The sequence below is a fragment of the Phocoena phocoena genome, unplaced genomic scaffold, assembly GCF_963924675.1.
Source record: "Phocoena phocoena unplaced genomic scaffold, mPhoPho1.1 SCAFFOLD_41, whole genome shotgun sequence".
Classification (NCBI taxonomy): Eukaryota; Metazoa; Chordata; class Mammalia; order Artiodactyla; family Phocoenidae; genus Phocoena; species Phocoena phocoena.
Window position 1 is genome coordinate 29147 of NW_027077433.1, and position 18631 is coordinate 47777.

General features: G+C 40.0%; 1 pseudogene; it reads right to left on the minus strand.

Moving 5' to 3' along the window:
* Positions 1 to 1190: 1190 nt before the first annotated feature.
* LOC136143275 (RAD52 motif-containing protein 1-like) overlaps positions 1191 to 18631 on the minus strand; it is a 64041-nt pseudogene continuing 46600 nt past the window's right edge.

Consider the following 18631-nt stretch of genomic DNA (forward strand, 5'->3'; position numbering starts at 1 on the left):
CTAAATAATCACCCTGCAACTGTTGTTCTAGACCCTGAGTGTTTTTTTTGAAATTGGTCTGTAGTTCCAACTACAACTTTGGCAAGCCGTTGATGCTGAACTAGATCTTTCTTCAGTTTTGGGGGTGAAACCATAAACTTCATTGGTTTTGAGCTCTTACTACCTAGAGGTGGAACAAGTATTTCAAACGATTGATGATCTTCAGCCTGATCTAGACCTATGTCTTTAGTCTTACTTTTGTGTCCACAAGGCAGAAACAAGGGCTAATTCTGATCCCAGTCTAGAACTGGAACTGCCTCTGGGAGCTTTTGCACTGGAACTGCCTCTGGGAACTTTTGATATTGCGTTTGCTTGTTATTCAGATCCTGATGTGGAACAGCAAACCGATCTGGCCCTGTAGGCATCTCTCCAACCGAATCCGTGTCCGGGTATGGAACCTCCATCTCAGTCAACTCCTGATGAGGTGGGGCCACCATCTGGACTGGAGACAAGGACATCAAGTAATTAAAGCCCCCGGCTTCTGCCAGGGATGTAAGGGCATGGGCAATTTGGGAGGGGTTCTGAGACATGTGAATACAAAGCCTCGGTCAGACGTCCGGGATTGGGGGTCACGTGCACGGGGCCCATGGCCCATTCTGGAGGCTGAACTGCCTGGACTAGAAACCACAGTCCTTGCCATGTGAGGAAAAGCCGTGGGGCACAGCCACGACACAGAGGCGCAGCTGCGACATAACTTGCGGCGGCTCCAGGGTCAATGACCCAGGCCAGTGAGGAGCCGGAGCCTCATCCTCCTTCAGAGCCAAACCTAACTGCTCTGCCAGCACCGGGATGCGGCGGCTCACGTTAGCAACCGCGGGGCCCCGGCCCCGCCTAACGTCCCACCCGTTATTTATGACATCTTTAGTTGCACCACAGTTATTAGGCTCATGCGGAGATCCAATCCGCACCACCAGAGTGGGCCTTTTTCCCAGAGTCCCCAGGGCGCAAGCCAAAAGTCAACAATTACCTCCTGCCGGGCCCTCTTCCCAACCCCGCCCTGCCCTCCCTGGCCCCAAACAATGAGGCGGGATTTGGCCTGCAGACCCGAGTGGCCCCAAACTCCAGCAGCCCAGGGGTGGAGGGGGGTTGGGAAGGATGCAGAGCTTCCCGTGGAAACCAAAGGACCTGGCATTCTGGGACATTCAAAAGTGCTAGTCCAGTTCTGGCAATCTGAACTCTTCCTCCACAATGCTGAAGTCTGAGAGACATTCTTCCTCCCTTTTGCCACACGGCTGACAAGAAAAGTAGGTGACCTGCAAAATGAGCACCAGTTAGGGTGGCAGGAGGGGAACATACCTTACAATTATGTGAAAATGTTGCCATTTCCTCCAAACTCTCAGTATTCACGTCTCATTATTCATACACCACTTTGTTATTAGGGGTCACCACTGAATCAGTGATGACTCCAGAACTTCTGTAGGAGGGGTTTGGGGCAGGTGAGCAATTCACTATGGGAAAGAGAGCCTAAAACCAAGTGAATGGCCCTTTACATTAGCGTGGGAAGACTTCCCCCATCCCAACTTGTCCCAACAGAGCCATTAATCTAGAAAAAGCTACAGTGTCACTTTTCAGAGGTCTACCCTGTGTGAACACATGGAGAAGACACTTAGAATGTTAAAGTCAGCATGATAAGTAATTTTCTTGAAATACTGTAACTAGCACGAAGTTTAATTTCTTCACAGTCCTTTTCATAATCTCTTTAATTTTACTCCTTTTTAATCGTCTGGTACACTTTTAACACCTAAACTCCAAGAGAGAAGGAGCTTCACCTTATTTCCAGTGCCTAGCACATGATGGTTTCTAAATGGAACTGATTCCAAGATTGGCCTCATTTAGGAGTGGATCTGTTGTTATAATTAGGTTTCCAGAATCTTTAGTATCAATAAGGAACCCTTTCCTCTAACATTTCATAGGAAGCTAGACTTCTTAAAGCCCAAACATGGATACGTTTCAAGTTCCCTTGACTGATTTAAATTGATTTAAAATAATTAGTTTGCACAGGAAAAAACTTTCAAATTTTTTCAGAACATAACCACCTTTTCTTTCTCTACTTTCTTCCCTTCAAAACAAACTTTGCAACATTGGGGTGAGTTAAATAATGAGAAATCTAGCTAAAAATTAAGCTCTCAATGACACGACACACATTTTTTGCTCCTTTTAAATAAAAATCCTATATGCAGTACATTAATGTTTTCTTTCAGAAATTACGTTGACAACTTAATCTGTAACTCGAGGCATCCATATAACTGTTTACAGAAAGGTTCTTTGGCAAAATATTTAACACAAGATACATATGAGATGCTGATATCTGGGTAATATACCTTACTTGAAAGGTATGAATAGTTTTTAGACAGTGTAGCATAATCACACTTAAGACCATAGTTACTTTGTTCCCAAATCCCTGCAATTCTAATTGAGGGGAGTTCTAAAAGGCCTGTGACTTCTCCTGTGTCCACAACCATAGACCTACACTGGTGGCCCTTAATCCTGCTCTCGAAACTTCAAATAAGGGGCCAGAGACAAGGTCCGGGACTTGGAGAAGTACTAGAAATTCCCTACCTCAAAAGCACTTTCAGAGTTTCACCTTTTCCTAAGGAAGACAGAGATGAGTAGATATGCTGAAGTCTTCCACATCCTGCTGGTTGTTTTGAATTATGGCTATACTGGCCGTGTACCCCTTGAGCTTTTATCTCCACATACTTGAATTAAATCCTGTAGTTCCTCTTCGGTTCTAGCATCAGTGACATCTTCACAGGGTCTCTATGCCACAGCTGTTTTACCACTTTCTGTAATAAAGTTAACAAGAATCAATTCAGAAGTTTTCTTGTTCTAAAACTTCCTGTATACAACGGTAGCACCGAATAATTAGACATTCTTTTGACTTCTAAAAGCAGAAAATAAGAGCATTTTCCTAGAAGTTCCCTCATCTGACACGTCAGTTTTTATTATAATTATATGTGAAAACATATATAAGAAGTATCAACTTTGGTTCAAAAACTTTATGATCTTAGAAATAAGAACTAAGGAGTAAGGACATAGAAATTAAAAGCCGTGGAAACAAAAATGTTCAATCACAATACAATTAAATAGGAAGGCATTAGGTGGGGGTCAAAGTGAGTTCAAACCTGGGAGAGATACCACTGGACTATAACAGATACTTCCTATTAGAAGCAAGGCAAGTGCCTACTCCCTGGGACCAAAATTCTACCAGATACAATGAACAAAGCTTTGGAGACAGAGCAGACAGACAGAGCATTTGAACACTCTACTGGCAGAAACTGGCCCATGTACCCTTTGGGCAATACAGCTTTCCTCAAGGCAAACTAGAGCCACCAGGCTTTTTGGTCTAAGGGGTTTTGTGTACATATAAGGAGTACCTTGGCATATTAGGCACAAACAACCCAATCATTTAGTTTGGTTCTTAAAGGTTGTTACCCAGAGTTGACAGCAGATGGAGATTGTGCCTGATGACCAGGGAAGTCAAACTTCACTGGAAGGACTGCCAGGCTGGAAGGCCAAGTCCAATCCTGGGCCAACTCTTATAAGCCAACAAGGTCGCTGACAACTTACCTAGGATTTCTCAGTCTCTAAGCCTGCAGGGCTGTGAAGCAGGGGAGCAATTCTGTTCCCGGAATCTACTAATCATAAAGTTTCCTTTGGGCACAGCCTGTGACATTCTCACCGCTGTATAACTGGATAGGGAACACAATCAACGCTATTCAATAGCATAACCGGTTTCAAGGCTCACAAAAACTTAGCCGATTATTATATAAGAATCATATTCACCCAATACATCAGAAATAAACACTTCAACAAGAAAACAATGGTAATAATAATAGTCAATATATTCTGTCTGCTTACTATGTTTCACGCATAGTTCTAAGCTTTTTATATTCATCACCTCATTTACTCTTACAATATCCCCCATTTCGTGGTAAGCTGAATTACTAACCCTATATACAGATAAAGAAATTGCAGCTTAGAGATATTAAATACCTTCAAATGTCTCTGGCTAGAAAAACCTAAAATTGCAACAACAACAGCAACAAAATCTAAGAGACAATGTTAGGACTCAAACACAGGTGTCCAAGGCTTATAATCACTACCCTATTCTGTATGAGAAGCAAGCAATTGAGGAAGAACTGGATCAAACACTTTCTCTATGAACTGAGGCCAGTCATTCTACATCTAAACACTGGGGACAATAATATGTGCTGTCGTTCTTCTCATAAATGCCACAAAGAACAAATGTAAGACTGCTGCTGTGAAAGCATATGGTGAATGAAAGAATATGTAATGTTTTGGATAACCATTATTTTCATCCAATTAACTTTTCAAATAAGTTTATTTGCTCACTGAAACTGAAGCACTTCAATGACAATCAAAAAGGTCTTACCTAAAACCACATTCAGCAATTTCTGGAATGCATCTGTCATAACTTTCTGAATAGCAAGCTTCTGGGTTATCTTCCTTCTCATAAGGAATGATAATGACCCTAAATCCAACCAAAACAGATGAATTTAAAATGCCTATATGAATAACTGATTTCTAGGTTGTATGTTTAAAACTAAAAATGCATCTGTGATTCTTAGATCATTACCTCAGTGATTAAGGGCAGGCACAACACTGGGGTACGGTAAATGTCTCTGTTGTAGGTATACCCTGGCATGGCATATTTTTACAGCTCCGATCTATTCTGGAAGTTCCTAAAATACTACACGGGAAATGCAAACCAAGAACGTGGCACAAATCTCATATTACTCACAGATTTCAAATGGACAAGCTGAGGCTACATTGCTACAGACACTGCTCTCCTCTGCATCAAGGGCTGGACTCATACAGTGAGATAGATTTGGTTGTAGTGCAGATGATCTGGACTCTACTCAACCATCACCCACTCAGGTGGGTGGTGGAGCCTCCTCCACTCCATTCGTTAACAGCCCTGCCTCTGACTTAAAATCCTAAGCCCAAATGCCATGGATTCTAGGAAAAACCTCAGTATCAATCGGAATCCCCTTTCTTGGGATCTACATTTATTTCTCCGCTCAGGCCATTCTATAGGAGGCAAAGGACTGAACATTTGCACATGAGTTTATTTCAGTCTTCAAACAATGATTTTTTGGGGATAACTGAAGGCCAGAAGACGTGTATTTCAAGGATTATTTTAGCACAAAACAAATTATTAACCAAAAAAATAATAACTAATTTTCCCTCCTCCTAAGCTTCTTGGCAGGCAGTGAGTTCTAAAACTCTAAAGTTTAAGGTGTTCTCAGGTATTGCCTAAGATAAAAACCTATATTATCGGGCAGAACAATTCTGCCCAGGGCTTTACTTGCTTAGAAAGGTGATGATGTATCTGAAAAGTTGAGTTTCAGAATGAAAGGAAAAAAGAGAAATCCCGCTGCCTCACCTCCCCCCACACACACACACACATACTGGAAAACAGACCTTCCTCCAACTTATCCAAAGGTTCCTCAGCCATGCCAACTCAGGGACTCCTGCAATTGTGGGAGGGCAACACCACCTCTAAAGCACAGAAGAACTTCAGGCTTTGCTTCTGAAGTAGTGTCACAATATCTTAATTTTCCCTTTCTTCAAGGTTAGAAAGATCCTGAAGCTGTTAGGATTTTGAATTAAAGGCTAGACTTCAACATATTCTGTTGTTAGAAATAAAAACTAAACTCCAGCAATCCCAGGTAATAGTTTAGGTATGCTATCCCTTCAAAATCAACTGAGACTTGCAAATGAATGACTAGATATGGACAACTATTTTTTATGATATACCATACAAATACTGGAGAAAATTATGGACACCACCATTCAAGTCATTGAGTTTATCACTAATTCTAAGTGGCAGGCCAATGCTCAGATACTTCCATGTGGAAGCCTCCCACATCTCCTCACCATAGCCCTGTTCTATTCTTCTCTCTAAAGTCTAGGAATTCAATGTTGAAAGGAGTCTAGTTAGTCAAAGAAAGTCTACAGAGTTTACCTTGATGATCCTTTTTGACCACCCACGGAAACCAAAGTTGTAATTTGCCAATTCTTGGCATCTGGAGCTGTTTAAGGCAAGCGTATTATGTTGAACCGCCTTATGTCTGGTGCCGAGACGAACCTAAAGACATAAAAGACCTAAAAATATCACCACCCTACATAGAGACTTATTTTGGATATACCTGAGATTTATCAATACCAATTTTATAGAGTGGTTGTGAAGATTAAGTAGGGCATTTTAAGCAATGAGTTCACAGTGAGCCCTAAATAAATGTTATTTATTATTTTTAAGTCAGTACTTTTCTGCATCATTTCCAGGGCCCCTGATTAACCAGAAAGTTCCCTGACATCCGGTCGAAAGCGATGATGAAAGCATCCAAGGAAGCCCAGCAAAAGCCTATTATGGGGCTGGGGGTAAGCAAAGGAATGGACTGTCTCATCCTGTAGAGCTCCTGCTTTAGAATATGACCTGAATAGGAGACAAGATGGACCTGCCACTGAATTAGGACCTTAATCTGTAGCACCCCCTCCCCAATTTACTAACCCTGTTAGAAGAGGGAATATGTATACCTTTATAAATGTAAATGAAGCAACGAAAAGAATTAGAGGTTCATCTGCATTAACAAGCTTCTTTGAGAGTGCAAATATTTCCAGTCTTATACTCTCTAAATAACTTACATATTACTGTGGATTTTTTACATCACTATTTCTTTCTTAAAGGTCCATTTCCATTTTGAACAGGGTGTAGTATATAAATTTAGTCATAAAAATTCAAATAATACAAATAAAGTCAAAGCATTGTTAATTCTTTATTGATTTGTTTCTGCATCTTCCTCAGTCACTAGTTTATGAGCTCCTTAAGTGCCTGAAGGAACCATATATTATTCTTTCCTTGTTACCAGAAAGAAGAATACATATTGGCATATAATAGAGGAGTGATGGTCTGTTGACTGAGTGAAGGAATGAGTACATAAGAAAATGAAATTACTTTCTCCAACTGAAGGTGCCTGCAGGGAAGGAGAAATGAAGACTAATGTTTAAATGTTGAGTGTCATATGGGAGGCTATGTCATGTGTGGTGAGTCATAATGGAGCCGTCCTGGACAATTAGGAGTCTTCAGAAGGGCTCTGAGCCACTGGGTAGTAGAGACAGTTGACATCTGGGATAACCTTGCCACAGTTCTTGCTGGCAAACCTTTCCCTTCGTGCTACTGAGAAAAACTCAGATACATTAGGCCTTTCCTTCATTTTATGTTAAGATGTTATTCTCTTTTCTGTATTTATAAAAAACACAGGGGAAAAAGATAGAAAGATACCTGCCAATGAATAAGAGAACACATAATTGGAACTTCCGTGTTGGTGCAGTGGTTAAGATTCCGTTATCCCAATGCAGGGGGCCCAGGTTCAATCCCCGGTCAGGGAACTAGGTCTCACATGCATGCTGCAACTAAGAGTTCGCACGTCACATTTAAGAAGCCTGCAAGCCTCAAATAAAGGAGTCTGCCTGCTGCAAATGGGGAGCCCACATGCCACAACTGGGGAGCCCTTGAGCCGCAACTAAGGAGCCCGCCTGCTGCAACTGAGACCCGGTGCAACCAAATAAATAAATAAATAAATAAAATTGAAAAAGAACCCATAAGTAAAGTAGGGAAAAATTTCGGGCTTGTGGGTAGTAAACTAAGGCTCTGCATTAAATAAAGAAATCTAATACGAATGCCCTTTCCTCTCAACTCTATTGTGACTTGGAGAACATTTTCTTCATTATGCTATCAGTGACAGGCTTTATGCTGTGAAAATCTCACAACCTATGCTTATGGAATGGTCTTAATGTCCAATATAAGAAAAGAACTCATTACTCACAACTGATACCAAGTAACTGTTTCATAATCTTTCCAGGACCATCTGTAATATCTGAGTGGTACGTGAAATAGTTGCAGGGTCCGCAAATTAAAGAATGTCTGACACAAAATCATTTCAATCCCAGGGACTACAGCCAGGATTGAAGAAGGTGTTAAACAGCGTAAAGAAGTGGGAGGTAGTGTACCTGGAGTCACATCTGAGGAGAGTTCTCAGATTCAATAAAGGTGAAATCAGTGAGTAAAGAAATATGGGTGAGAAGAGGCAGCAAGGTCAGTAGGAAGTAGCTAGAGCAAGAAGCCAACCAGAGAAGACATACAATTATAAAGGGAAAGGTCTGGGAAATCTAAGCCTCACTCACTTATTCAGAGGAATTGAAAAGGTCCTTAACATAATGAAATGTTAATTCTGGGGAAGTAAAATTGGATGGCATGTTAATATGGAATAAGGTTTCTACAATGCATTAAAGAATATTTAACCATTTTCTGGAATCTGAAGTGAGTTCTTAATAGGCAGTTTGAAAGTGATGATGATGATGAAGCCTCCTTTATCTTACATCTGACAAAAGTTTGTCAAGCTCGGGACTTTGCTGTTGGCACACTGGTTAAGAGTCTGGGTGCCAATGCAGGGGACAAGGATTCGATCTTTGTCCACGAAGATCCCACACGCCGCAGAGCAACTAATCCCGTGTGCCACAACTACTGAGCCTGTGCTCTAGAGCCCGTGAGGCACAACTACTGAAGCCCACGTGCCTAGAACCCGTGCTCTGCAACAAGAGAGGCCGTCGCGATGAGAAGCCCACGCACCACAACGAAGAGCAAACTCTGCTCGCCGCAAATACAGAAAGCTGGCGCGCAGCAACAAGACCCAACGCAGCCAAAAATAAATAAATAAATTTATTAATTAATTAAAAAAATTTTTTGTCAACCTCACACATTTGAAATCCACATAAATGTATATATAAGGAAGATTCTTGTGAAGATTTCTTAAATTAAGGGGCAGCATAAAATGACATGGGGTTTAACATCAGTTAAGTTAGGGTTTGGCCTCTAGTTTCCACATTTACTGTCATGAACCTTAAGTAAGTCACTTAACCATCCTGAGTTTGAGTTTCTTCATCTAAAATAAAAGAAAGAAACAACTGGGGAACTGGGGGATCAGTGGAGCAGTGCATGTGAGAGCATTCTGTACACCACAGTGCTGTACAAACGCTAGCGATTTTTTTTCCCCCCCTGGGATCTTAGTTCCCAGACCAGGGATTCAACCCGGGCCTTCAGCAGTGAAAGTGCAGAGTCCTAACCACTGGACCACCAGGGATTTCCAGATGGCCTATTAGTTTTAAATTCAGCACTTCATCCCAGTAGAGCGAGGAATTCCACATTTAGACCCACCTTCACTGGAGATGTGTGAAAAAGCTGCTTCTGGTCACATGCCTTTTGGGCTCTGTGGGCATCCCTTGCTGAATAAAACTTGATGATGGCAGAGAACCCAGGACCGCCCACTGCTGAGTTTGTGAAGACTCGGGCCGAATACAGAAGTCCAAACTGGAGAAGACTGTAAACAGAGAATGCTTTAGGGTGGTCTCACACTACAAAAGTGCAGTAAATTTCAGGCCCAGGAAACCAAATCGCCCATTCCCTTATATTCCCCCAGCCCTTTGCCACAGGTAACTGTGGTGAGCCTGCTACTCCAAACACTTCTCATTTCATGAACAAGTTCCCTCTGAAATCCTAAGCTTTGAGAAGCATTAGGAGGCAATGCCTTCTGTTGGGGACTAACTCTCAAAAATCTATGGGGGTGAGCTGACTGCTCAGGTCGTCTCTAGAACTAAGATTCCTCTCAGCGGAGACCACAGGCAGATGAGGTACTGAAGCAGTACCCCGGGGCGCCCAGTTACTGGGGCGCAGGGCAGCTTCTTCCACCCTTCCCTCCGCTCCCGCACGGCTCAATTGCAAAGCCTCGGGGGTGGGTCCAGAGCTCAGCTCCCACACCAGCAAGGTTTTGTCACCCCCGATGGGAACCGCAAAAAGTACCAATTGCACCAACCCACCGTCACCGCACGTGCGCTGCTCGGGGCGCAAGCGGACTACGCATGCACACGCGCATGCGCACTCTTTAAATACTTAGTGCCAATAAATCTAATATATAGAAAAAGAGCTGAAAGCCCCTGAGTGTTTTGTGGATAGAAAAGCGTGAGATTCAGAGCAAGTTCAGAGCTTGACAGCCAAAGAATAAACTAGCTCTCCGTTCCATTAGAAGTGCTAGGTAGCAGCTTCTGGTTATGGAACCCGAAACTCTCAGGCTCCAAAGAGGACATAAAACAGCATCCCTTGTACTCTTTATAAAATTGCAGAAACAAACAAAATAAACAAAAATATATTTACACCTGTCCTATAAGACAAATGGTACTTGAGACCTAATGTATATAAAATCAGTTTACAAACTGTGAGGCACTATATCAATAAGTTCTCATTTGCAGAGAGCACAGCATAGGATATGTGGCCATTAATGTTAATTCCCTTCCCCCTTCCATTCCTTTCTCTTGCTCCTTTATGTATGCGGATCAGTTACATTATTAAGTTGACAATGTAACTGAGCTATTATTAGCTTAATAATGTAACCAAGAATCTGATTTTTAGCAAGGGGGTAGTTCTTAGAAACTTAGGGAGCTGGAACTCTGAAAGTATGAATTGAAATAATGCAATTACATCATGAATTTTAAATTTTATCATCATTGATTAAAAATAAAAATATTAAATAACTGAAAATTTATTATTCCACAATTTAGACTCACCACAACGTGTGACGTCTGTCAGGCATTCACTGTCACAACGCAGCTTGACTGTCTTTCAGACAACCTCAATGGTATTTTTAAATTGGCAGAGGCAGCAGGCCATACGGCTAGGTAAGATCCTATAAATGGAAACACAGGTAATTAAATTCGTGGTAAAAGAGTTACTTGAGTAGGTAGAAGAGGTAGGCCAAGGCCACCACAGACCAGTGCAAAAAGGAGTTCTTGGGGCGTATGGACTGCAGAACTGGATAGGGGCCGGTTGGCCAATTGCTGCTCTTGACTGTTGTAAATAAATATAGAGGAGGAGAGAGGTGCCCAACAGAATGATTAAGATGGCAGTAGATATGGTATACCTAGAAAAAAGGGAATATGGATTAGAATTGGGTGACACTGATCTGTAGTTTAAATCCGAAGTATCTCTTTCCAACCCGAAAGCCTCACTTTGGGTTGAGAGTACACAGGAAGAAGGCAGACTTCTAAGAAGAGTCTGAATAAGACCGCACCTTCTGGAGTCCCTTTCTCAGGTCCTATTTGTGAGTAGTAATATATTAGAAATTATTCTAGTAATAGAAAAGCATCGTGTGGTTAAACAATAACAGAGGTCGCTTTGGCCAAATCTGGACAAAAGGAACATTCCAAAGAATAACACTATCATTATAATAAGTTATAACATAGTTAATTTTAAAAAAAGCACACGAGTTCATAATGATACTCAAAATGAAAGTGGGGGAGCTCTTCATTATAGAATAATGTCAGCTAATAAATGGAAAAGGAAAGATAGAATTAGGAAAGTGTCATTTGGCAACTATCAATGTAATAATCGATTCAGACAAGGATTATCATTGATGCACATTTGGGTGAAGAAGTGTTTGAAAGTAGGATCTTCACTGATCCCAAACTTTCACCCCACATATTATTTTTCAATTACCAAGGGGAAAAATAACTTTACAATGGAGAGATATGGAAGATACCACCTTAATCAAGTGATCAAACTTAGCACTGGGCCACCTGAAGTGATGAAGTATGAAGATTACATCACCTATATAGTATTCTTCCCCAAAAAGTTTACTTTGAATCTAATGAGGAAACGGACAAATCCAGATTGTTGGGCAATTTATAAGACAACTGGCTTAGACTCTTCAAAATTTCCAATGTCATAAAACACCAAGAAAAAAAATAGCAGGGAAATATTGTAGCTTAAAGGAAACAAAGACAAGACATGCAATGCCTAATCTTATTTGGACCCTGTATCAAAGCAAAACACACTTAAAGAATGTTATCGGATTCTGGCCAAGATGAAGTAACAAGGACCAATTTAACCTTGCCCCTGAAGCAATGAAAAAATCAGACAGAACATATGAAAAAACACTTTTCAAGAAACTGGACCTCAGGCAATAAACTTCAGTAATCCTCATGAGGTGGGAAATAAATGAAGTGATCCCTATAATTGCCCTAATTTACTTCTCTGAGAGTTTCCAGGTCATGGTACAGGGAAGAGAAGTCCAGGCAGAGACTGGTGGACTCCCTGACTGATGAAATGGAGCTGACAGTCTGGGAAAACCAAGGTAACTAGAGTTCAAAAAGCAGAGTATCAGAGACAAAAGAAGTGCACAGACAAAGAAGTCTGGAGATATGCAGAGGGATCTCTTGAGAATTCAACAAAGTATTTGTCAGTACATTTGTGTGAGGAATTACTTGATGCCAGGAAAAGGACCACATGAAAGGATTAAGAATAACTGGATATCACACAGGGTTGTAGGAATAGTACCTGTTCTTACAAGTCAGACTGGAAAACCTCATGATACTCAGAAAAGACTTGTCTCAGTAGTTGCAAATAATGCACGCCAGACTAAAGGCTACTTGGACTCCTACCCAACGAATCTTAAAAGCTAGACCTAAAAGAATAAAATTGTTTTGAGTAACTTAATTCCACCCAAAACAAATCCCAAGCATTTTACCAGAATTTAAATATATATATCACACAAGAAACTAAAACTCACAATATCTGGGATCATATGAAAAATTGCCAAGCATGCAAAGAAGTAGGAAAATATGCCCCATAGTGAGGAGAAAAGGCAATCAATCAGAACTAACCCATAATCTATACAGATGTTAGAATTCGCAGAAAAGAACATTTAAAAAGTTATTATACCTGAAGTAAAGTTATTATAACTGTATTTCATATGTGAAAAAACCTAGACTAAAAACTGAAAATGTTAAGTACTGGCATGGAAAAGGTAAAACAGACCAAAATTGAGCTTCTAGAGATTAAAAGCAATGTCTAAATGAAAAAGATATTGAAAGGTTAATGGCTGATTAGACACTGCAGAAGAAAGGGTCACTGAACATTAAGGCATAGTAATAGAAACTATCCAAAATGAAACAAAAAGAGTAACAAAACTAAACAACAACAAAACTTAATAGAGCATCAGTGAGCTGTGCAACAACTTCAAGTGACCTAATACATGTGTACTTAAGAGTCCATGAAGGAGAGGAGAAATGAAAAAATTTGAAGAAATAATAGCCAAAATGTTTCCAAAATGGTAAACACTATAAAGCCACAAAGTCAAGAAGATCAATGAACTTTAAGCATAAGAAACATGGACAAAACTACACCAATGCACAAAAAATAATCAAATTGCTCAAAACCAGCAGTAAAGAGAAAAATTTAAAAGCAGCAAGAGGAAAAAACTATACACTACATACAGAGGAACAAATATCAATGACAGCAGAATTTTTGTTGGAAACAATGTAAATGAGAACACAGTGAAACAACATCTTTAAAGTAGTGAATTGAATTCTATCAAGCTAGAATTCTATACCCAAATATGTCAAAACAAAAGCAAAATAAAGACTGTCTCAGACATCCAAAGCTGAAAGAATTCATTACTAGTAGACTTTCACTTTAAGAAATGTTAAAAGAAGTATTTTCAAGCAGAAGAAAAATGACATCAGATTGGAATATGGATCTACATAAAAGATTAAGAATACAGGAACAGGGACTTCCCTGGTTGTTCAGTGTTTAAAAATCTGCCTGCCAATGCAGGGGACATGGGTTCGATCCCTGTTCCGGGAAGATCCCACATGCCACGGAGCAACTAAGCCTGTACCTCACAACTACTAAGCCTGCACTCTAGAGCCTGTGTGACACAACTACTGAAGCCCATGCACCTAGAGCCTGTGCTCTGCAACAAGAGAAGACATCCAGTGAGAAGCGGGTGCACTGCAACGAAGAGTAGGCCCTGCTTGCCGCAACTGGAGAAAGCCCAGAAGAAGCAAAAAAGACCCAACGCCGCAAAAAAATAAATTAAAAAAATACTTAAAAAAATTTTTAAAGGATTTTAGTCATTCAATATATGTCTCCGAACACAATGGAAATAAATTAGAAGTTAACAAATCTGAAAAAGCTCCAAATATTTGGAAACTAAACAACACACTTCTGAGTAACTTTGTGGTCAAAGAAGAAATCAAAAGGGAAATCAGAAACTATTTTGAACTCACTGAAACTGAAAACATAGTATGTCAACGTGTGGGATATTGCTAAATCTGTACTCAACTCCCTCAGCTTCCACCTTAATCTGGGAAAACGAGAGCAAGTTAATCACAGAGTAAGAGAAGAAAGAACACAATAAAGATCAAGGTAGAAATAAATAAAATGGAAAACAGAAAAATACTATGGATATGAAAAGGATAATAAGAAAATAAATAGAATATACCAATAAATTCAAGATGAAATGGACAAGTTCCTTGAAAGACAAGCACTACTAAAGTTTTTCAAGAATATAGATATTAGGGCTTCCCTGGTGGCGCAGCGTTTGAGAGTCCGCCTGCCGATGCAGGGGACGTGGGTTCGTGCCCCCGTCTGTGAAGATCCCACATGCTGCGGAGCGGCTGGGCCCGTGAGCCATGGCCGTTGAGCCTGCGCGTCCGGAGCCTGTGCTCCGCGACGGGAGAGGCCACAACAGTGAGAGGCCCGCATACCGCCAAAAAAAAAAAAAAAAAGAATACAGCTATTAGAGAAATTGGACGTGCAGTTTAGAACCTTCCAACAAAGAAAGCTTCAAGTCCAGGTGGCTTAACTGATAAATTCTACCAAGCATTTAAGGAATAAAATAATGTCAATTCTACACAAACTCTACCAGAAAGTTGAAGAGAAGGGCACATTTCCCAACTTATTTATAAGGCCAACTTTCACCATATCAAGATTAGACAATGACATTGCAAGAAAACTACAGACCAGTATCTCTCATGAACACTGAGGCAAAAATTCTTAACAAAATTTTAGCATATCAAATCCAGTATTATATAAAAAGATGATACATCATGTCCAATTGGGTTGATCTCAAGAATGAAAGGTTGGTTTAATATCTGAAAATCAATTTACCAAACTTAGTACACTAAAAAAGAAAAATCAGGACATCTCTGGTGGGGCAGTGGTCAAGAATCCACCTGCCAGTGCAGGGGACATGGGTTTCAGCCCTGGTCCGGGAAGATCCCGCATGCCACGGAGCAACTAAGCCCGTGCGCCACAACTAATGAACCTGTGCTCTAGAGCCTTCCATCCAACTTCCATCCAACTACTGAGCCCATGTGCCACAACTAGTGAAATCCATTCACCAAGAGTTTGTGCCCTGCAACAAGAGAAGCCACCGCAATGAGAAGCCTGCATACTGCAATGAAGAGTAGTCCCTGCTCGCCACAACTAGAGAAAGCCCGCATGCAGCAATGAAGACCCAAAGCAGGCAAAAATAAATAAACAAATTAAGAAAAGAAAAGAAGGGAAAAATGACATAATCATTGCAATAGATGCAGGAAAACAATGAAAAGAATCTAACCTCCATTCCTGATTAAAGAGAAAAACAGCCCTCAGTAGACTAGGAATGGAAGGAGACTTGCTCAACCTGATAAATGACTTCTACAAAACACCAAACATCATATTTAATGGTGAAGGACAAAGTACTTTCTCTCCAGGATCAGGACAAAAGCAATGATCCTGATCTCCAGGATCATTACTTCTATTTGACACTGCACTGAAGGTTCTAGCCAGTGCAATAGGGCAACAAAAAATAAGCCATATTCAGAATGGAAAGGAAGAAGTAGAACTATCTTTATTTGCAGATAACACGATTATGTAGAAAACCTGATAGAATCTACAAAATTGCTACTGGAACTAATAAATGAGTTTATCAAGTTTGCAGGGTACAAGATGAACATACAAAAAGATTAATTTATCTCAACAAACAATCAGAGATCAAACTTTTAAAATACTACTTATATTAGAATCAAACATATAAAATACTTAGAATAAATCTGATAAAATATGTAACAGACTTGCACACTGAAAACTGTAAAATATTGCTGTGGGAAATTAAGGAAGACCTAAATAAATGGAGAGATATAATGTATTCATGGATCTGAAGATTCAATATTGATATCAATTCTCCCCAAATTGATTTATAGATCAAAATCCCAGTAGGCTTTTCTGTAGAAATAGGCAAGCTAATTCTAAATTTTATCTGGAAATAAAATTCAGAATAACTAAAACAACGTTGAAAAATAACAAAGTTGAAGAACAGTAACTGATTTCAAGGCTTATGAAGCTACACTTTGAAGACATTGTGATAGTAGTGTAAAGATACACAAAAAATCAAAGGAACAGAAAAGAAAGTTCAGAAGTACAGAGAGGTGGACAACTGACTTTCAGGTTCAAAGGCATTTGAGAGGAGAAACAATAGTCTTTTCAATAAATGATGCTGGAACAACTGAATATCCAGGTTCAAAACAAAAAAAAACAACTTCCATCCAAACCATATACAGAAATGAACTCAAATTGGTTCAAAGGTCTAAATGTATAACATAAAACTATAAAACTTCTAGAGCAAAACAAGTGAAAAATTTTATGGCCTTGAGTTAGGCAAGATTTCTTAGATACAACACCAAAAGCATAATCCATAAAAGAAAAAAATAGATAAATTAGCCACCATCAAAATTAAGAATTTCTGCCCTACAAAAGACACTACAGAGAGAATGAAAAGATGAGTCCCAGAATGGGAGAAAATACTTAGCAACTTACACATTGGATAAAGGACTAATTTCAAGAATATATAAAGAACTCTCAAAACTCCAGAAAAATATAGATAAAAGATTCAAAGATATACATATGGAAAATAAGCATATGAAAAGATGTTTGACATGATGAATCATTAGGGATGCTAGAGTGAGAAAAAATTGCACACCTATTAAACTATCTAAAATTAAAAATACTGAGCATAGCAAGTGTTGGCCGCAACGTGCAGAAGATGTAACTCTCATACACTGCTGGTAGAGATGTAAAATGATCAAGCCACTATGGAAAATAGGTATTTTTTAAAAACTTAAACATACACTTACCAATGATCCAGCCATTCTACTTGCAGGTATTTACCCAAGAGAAATGGAAATATATATCCATACAATGACTTGTACACAAATATTCATAGCAACTTTATCTGTAATAGACAAAGACTGAAACAACTCACTTGTCCATCAATGGTGAATAGATAAATTGGGGTACATCCGTATAATGGAATACTATTCAACAACAAACAGATATGAATTACTGATATATACAAAAATATGGATGAAGATTAAAATAATCATGCTGAGCTTAGAAGCCAGTCAGAAAAAAGTATACACTGCATGATTCCATTTACATAAAATTCTAGAAAAGGCAAACAGAAAGCACATCAATGGTTGCATGGCGACTGGAAAGGGCAAGGAACGATTGGAAGCAATAATTACAAAGAAACGTTAAGAAACTTTCTGAGGTGATGGACATTTTGATTTTGGTGATGTCTTCATGGTGTGTATGTATGTGTGTGTGTGAACACAGATTACTGTATGTTAATTATACCTCAAAAAGCTGTTAAAAGAAATGATATTATATGAGAGAGAATGGGGGAAAATTGAATAGCAACTCTTTATTAGGTAATATTATTGTGCAGGAATTTAATTTCTTCAATACTGTGTGTTAACAGTATTGTAGTTATAGGGAAATAAATTTTTCTTTTTTTTGCCGTATGCGGGCCTCTCACTGTTGTGGCCTCTCCCGTTGTGGAGCACAGGCTCAAGATGCGCAGGCCCAGCGGCCATGGCTCACGGGCCCAGCCGCTCCGCGGCATGTGGGATCTTCCCGGACCGGGGCACGAACCCGCCTCCCCTGCATCGGCAGGCGGACTCTCAACCACTGCGCCACCAGGGAAGCCCCGGGAAATAATTTTTAATATCCAGAGAGGAGGACATCTAGCTGATAAGAGAGGGATCACAATTGTGGCAGATGCTGTGGGAGGCTGAGGAAGATGAGGCTAGAGCAGTGAACAATGTGTGATGGCGTGGTGAAGACAGTCATTTGTCAGCTGACCTGACAAAGACGGTTGGAACAGACTGCTAAATGCAGGGTTCTTTCCGCATACTAATCTCATGCAATCCCCTCAACTAGCCTTGGCACAACAAAAACTTTCTATTAGCTTGCCATACTGGAGGGGCGATGGCACAATTTAAGGTGAAGTAAGTTGTGTAATGAACTGTCACAATAGGGTCCTACAGAAATAGATTTTTTTTTAACGGAAAAAAAAAAGAAACTTGACCCTTCCCTCAAAACATATATGAAAATTAACTCAAAATGAATCATAGACCTAAATGGAACTATACAACTTCCGGAAGAAAACAGAGGAGAAAATCTTTATGATTTTGGATTACACAATGGGGTCTCAGAAAAAGATTTCTTAGATAAGACACAAAAAAGCACAAACCATCTAAGAAAAATTGCTAAGGGCCTTCCCTGGTGGTTAAGACTCCCAGTTCCCAATGCAGGGGGCCCATGTTCGATCCCTGGTCAGGGAAGTAGTTCCCACATGCATGCCGCAACTAAGAGTTCACATGCCACAACTAAGAAGACCATGAGCCGCAA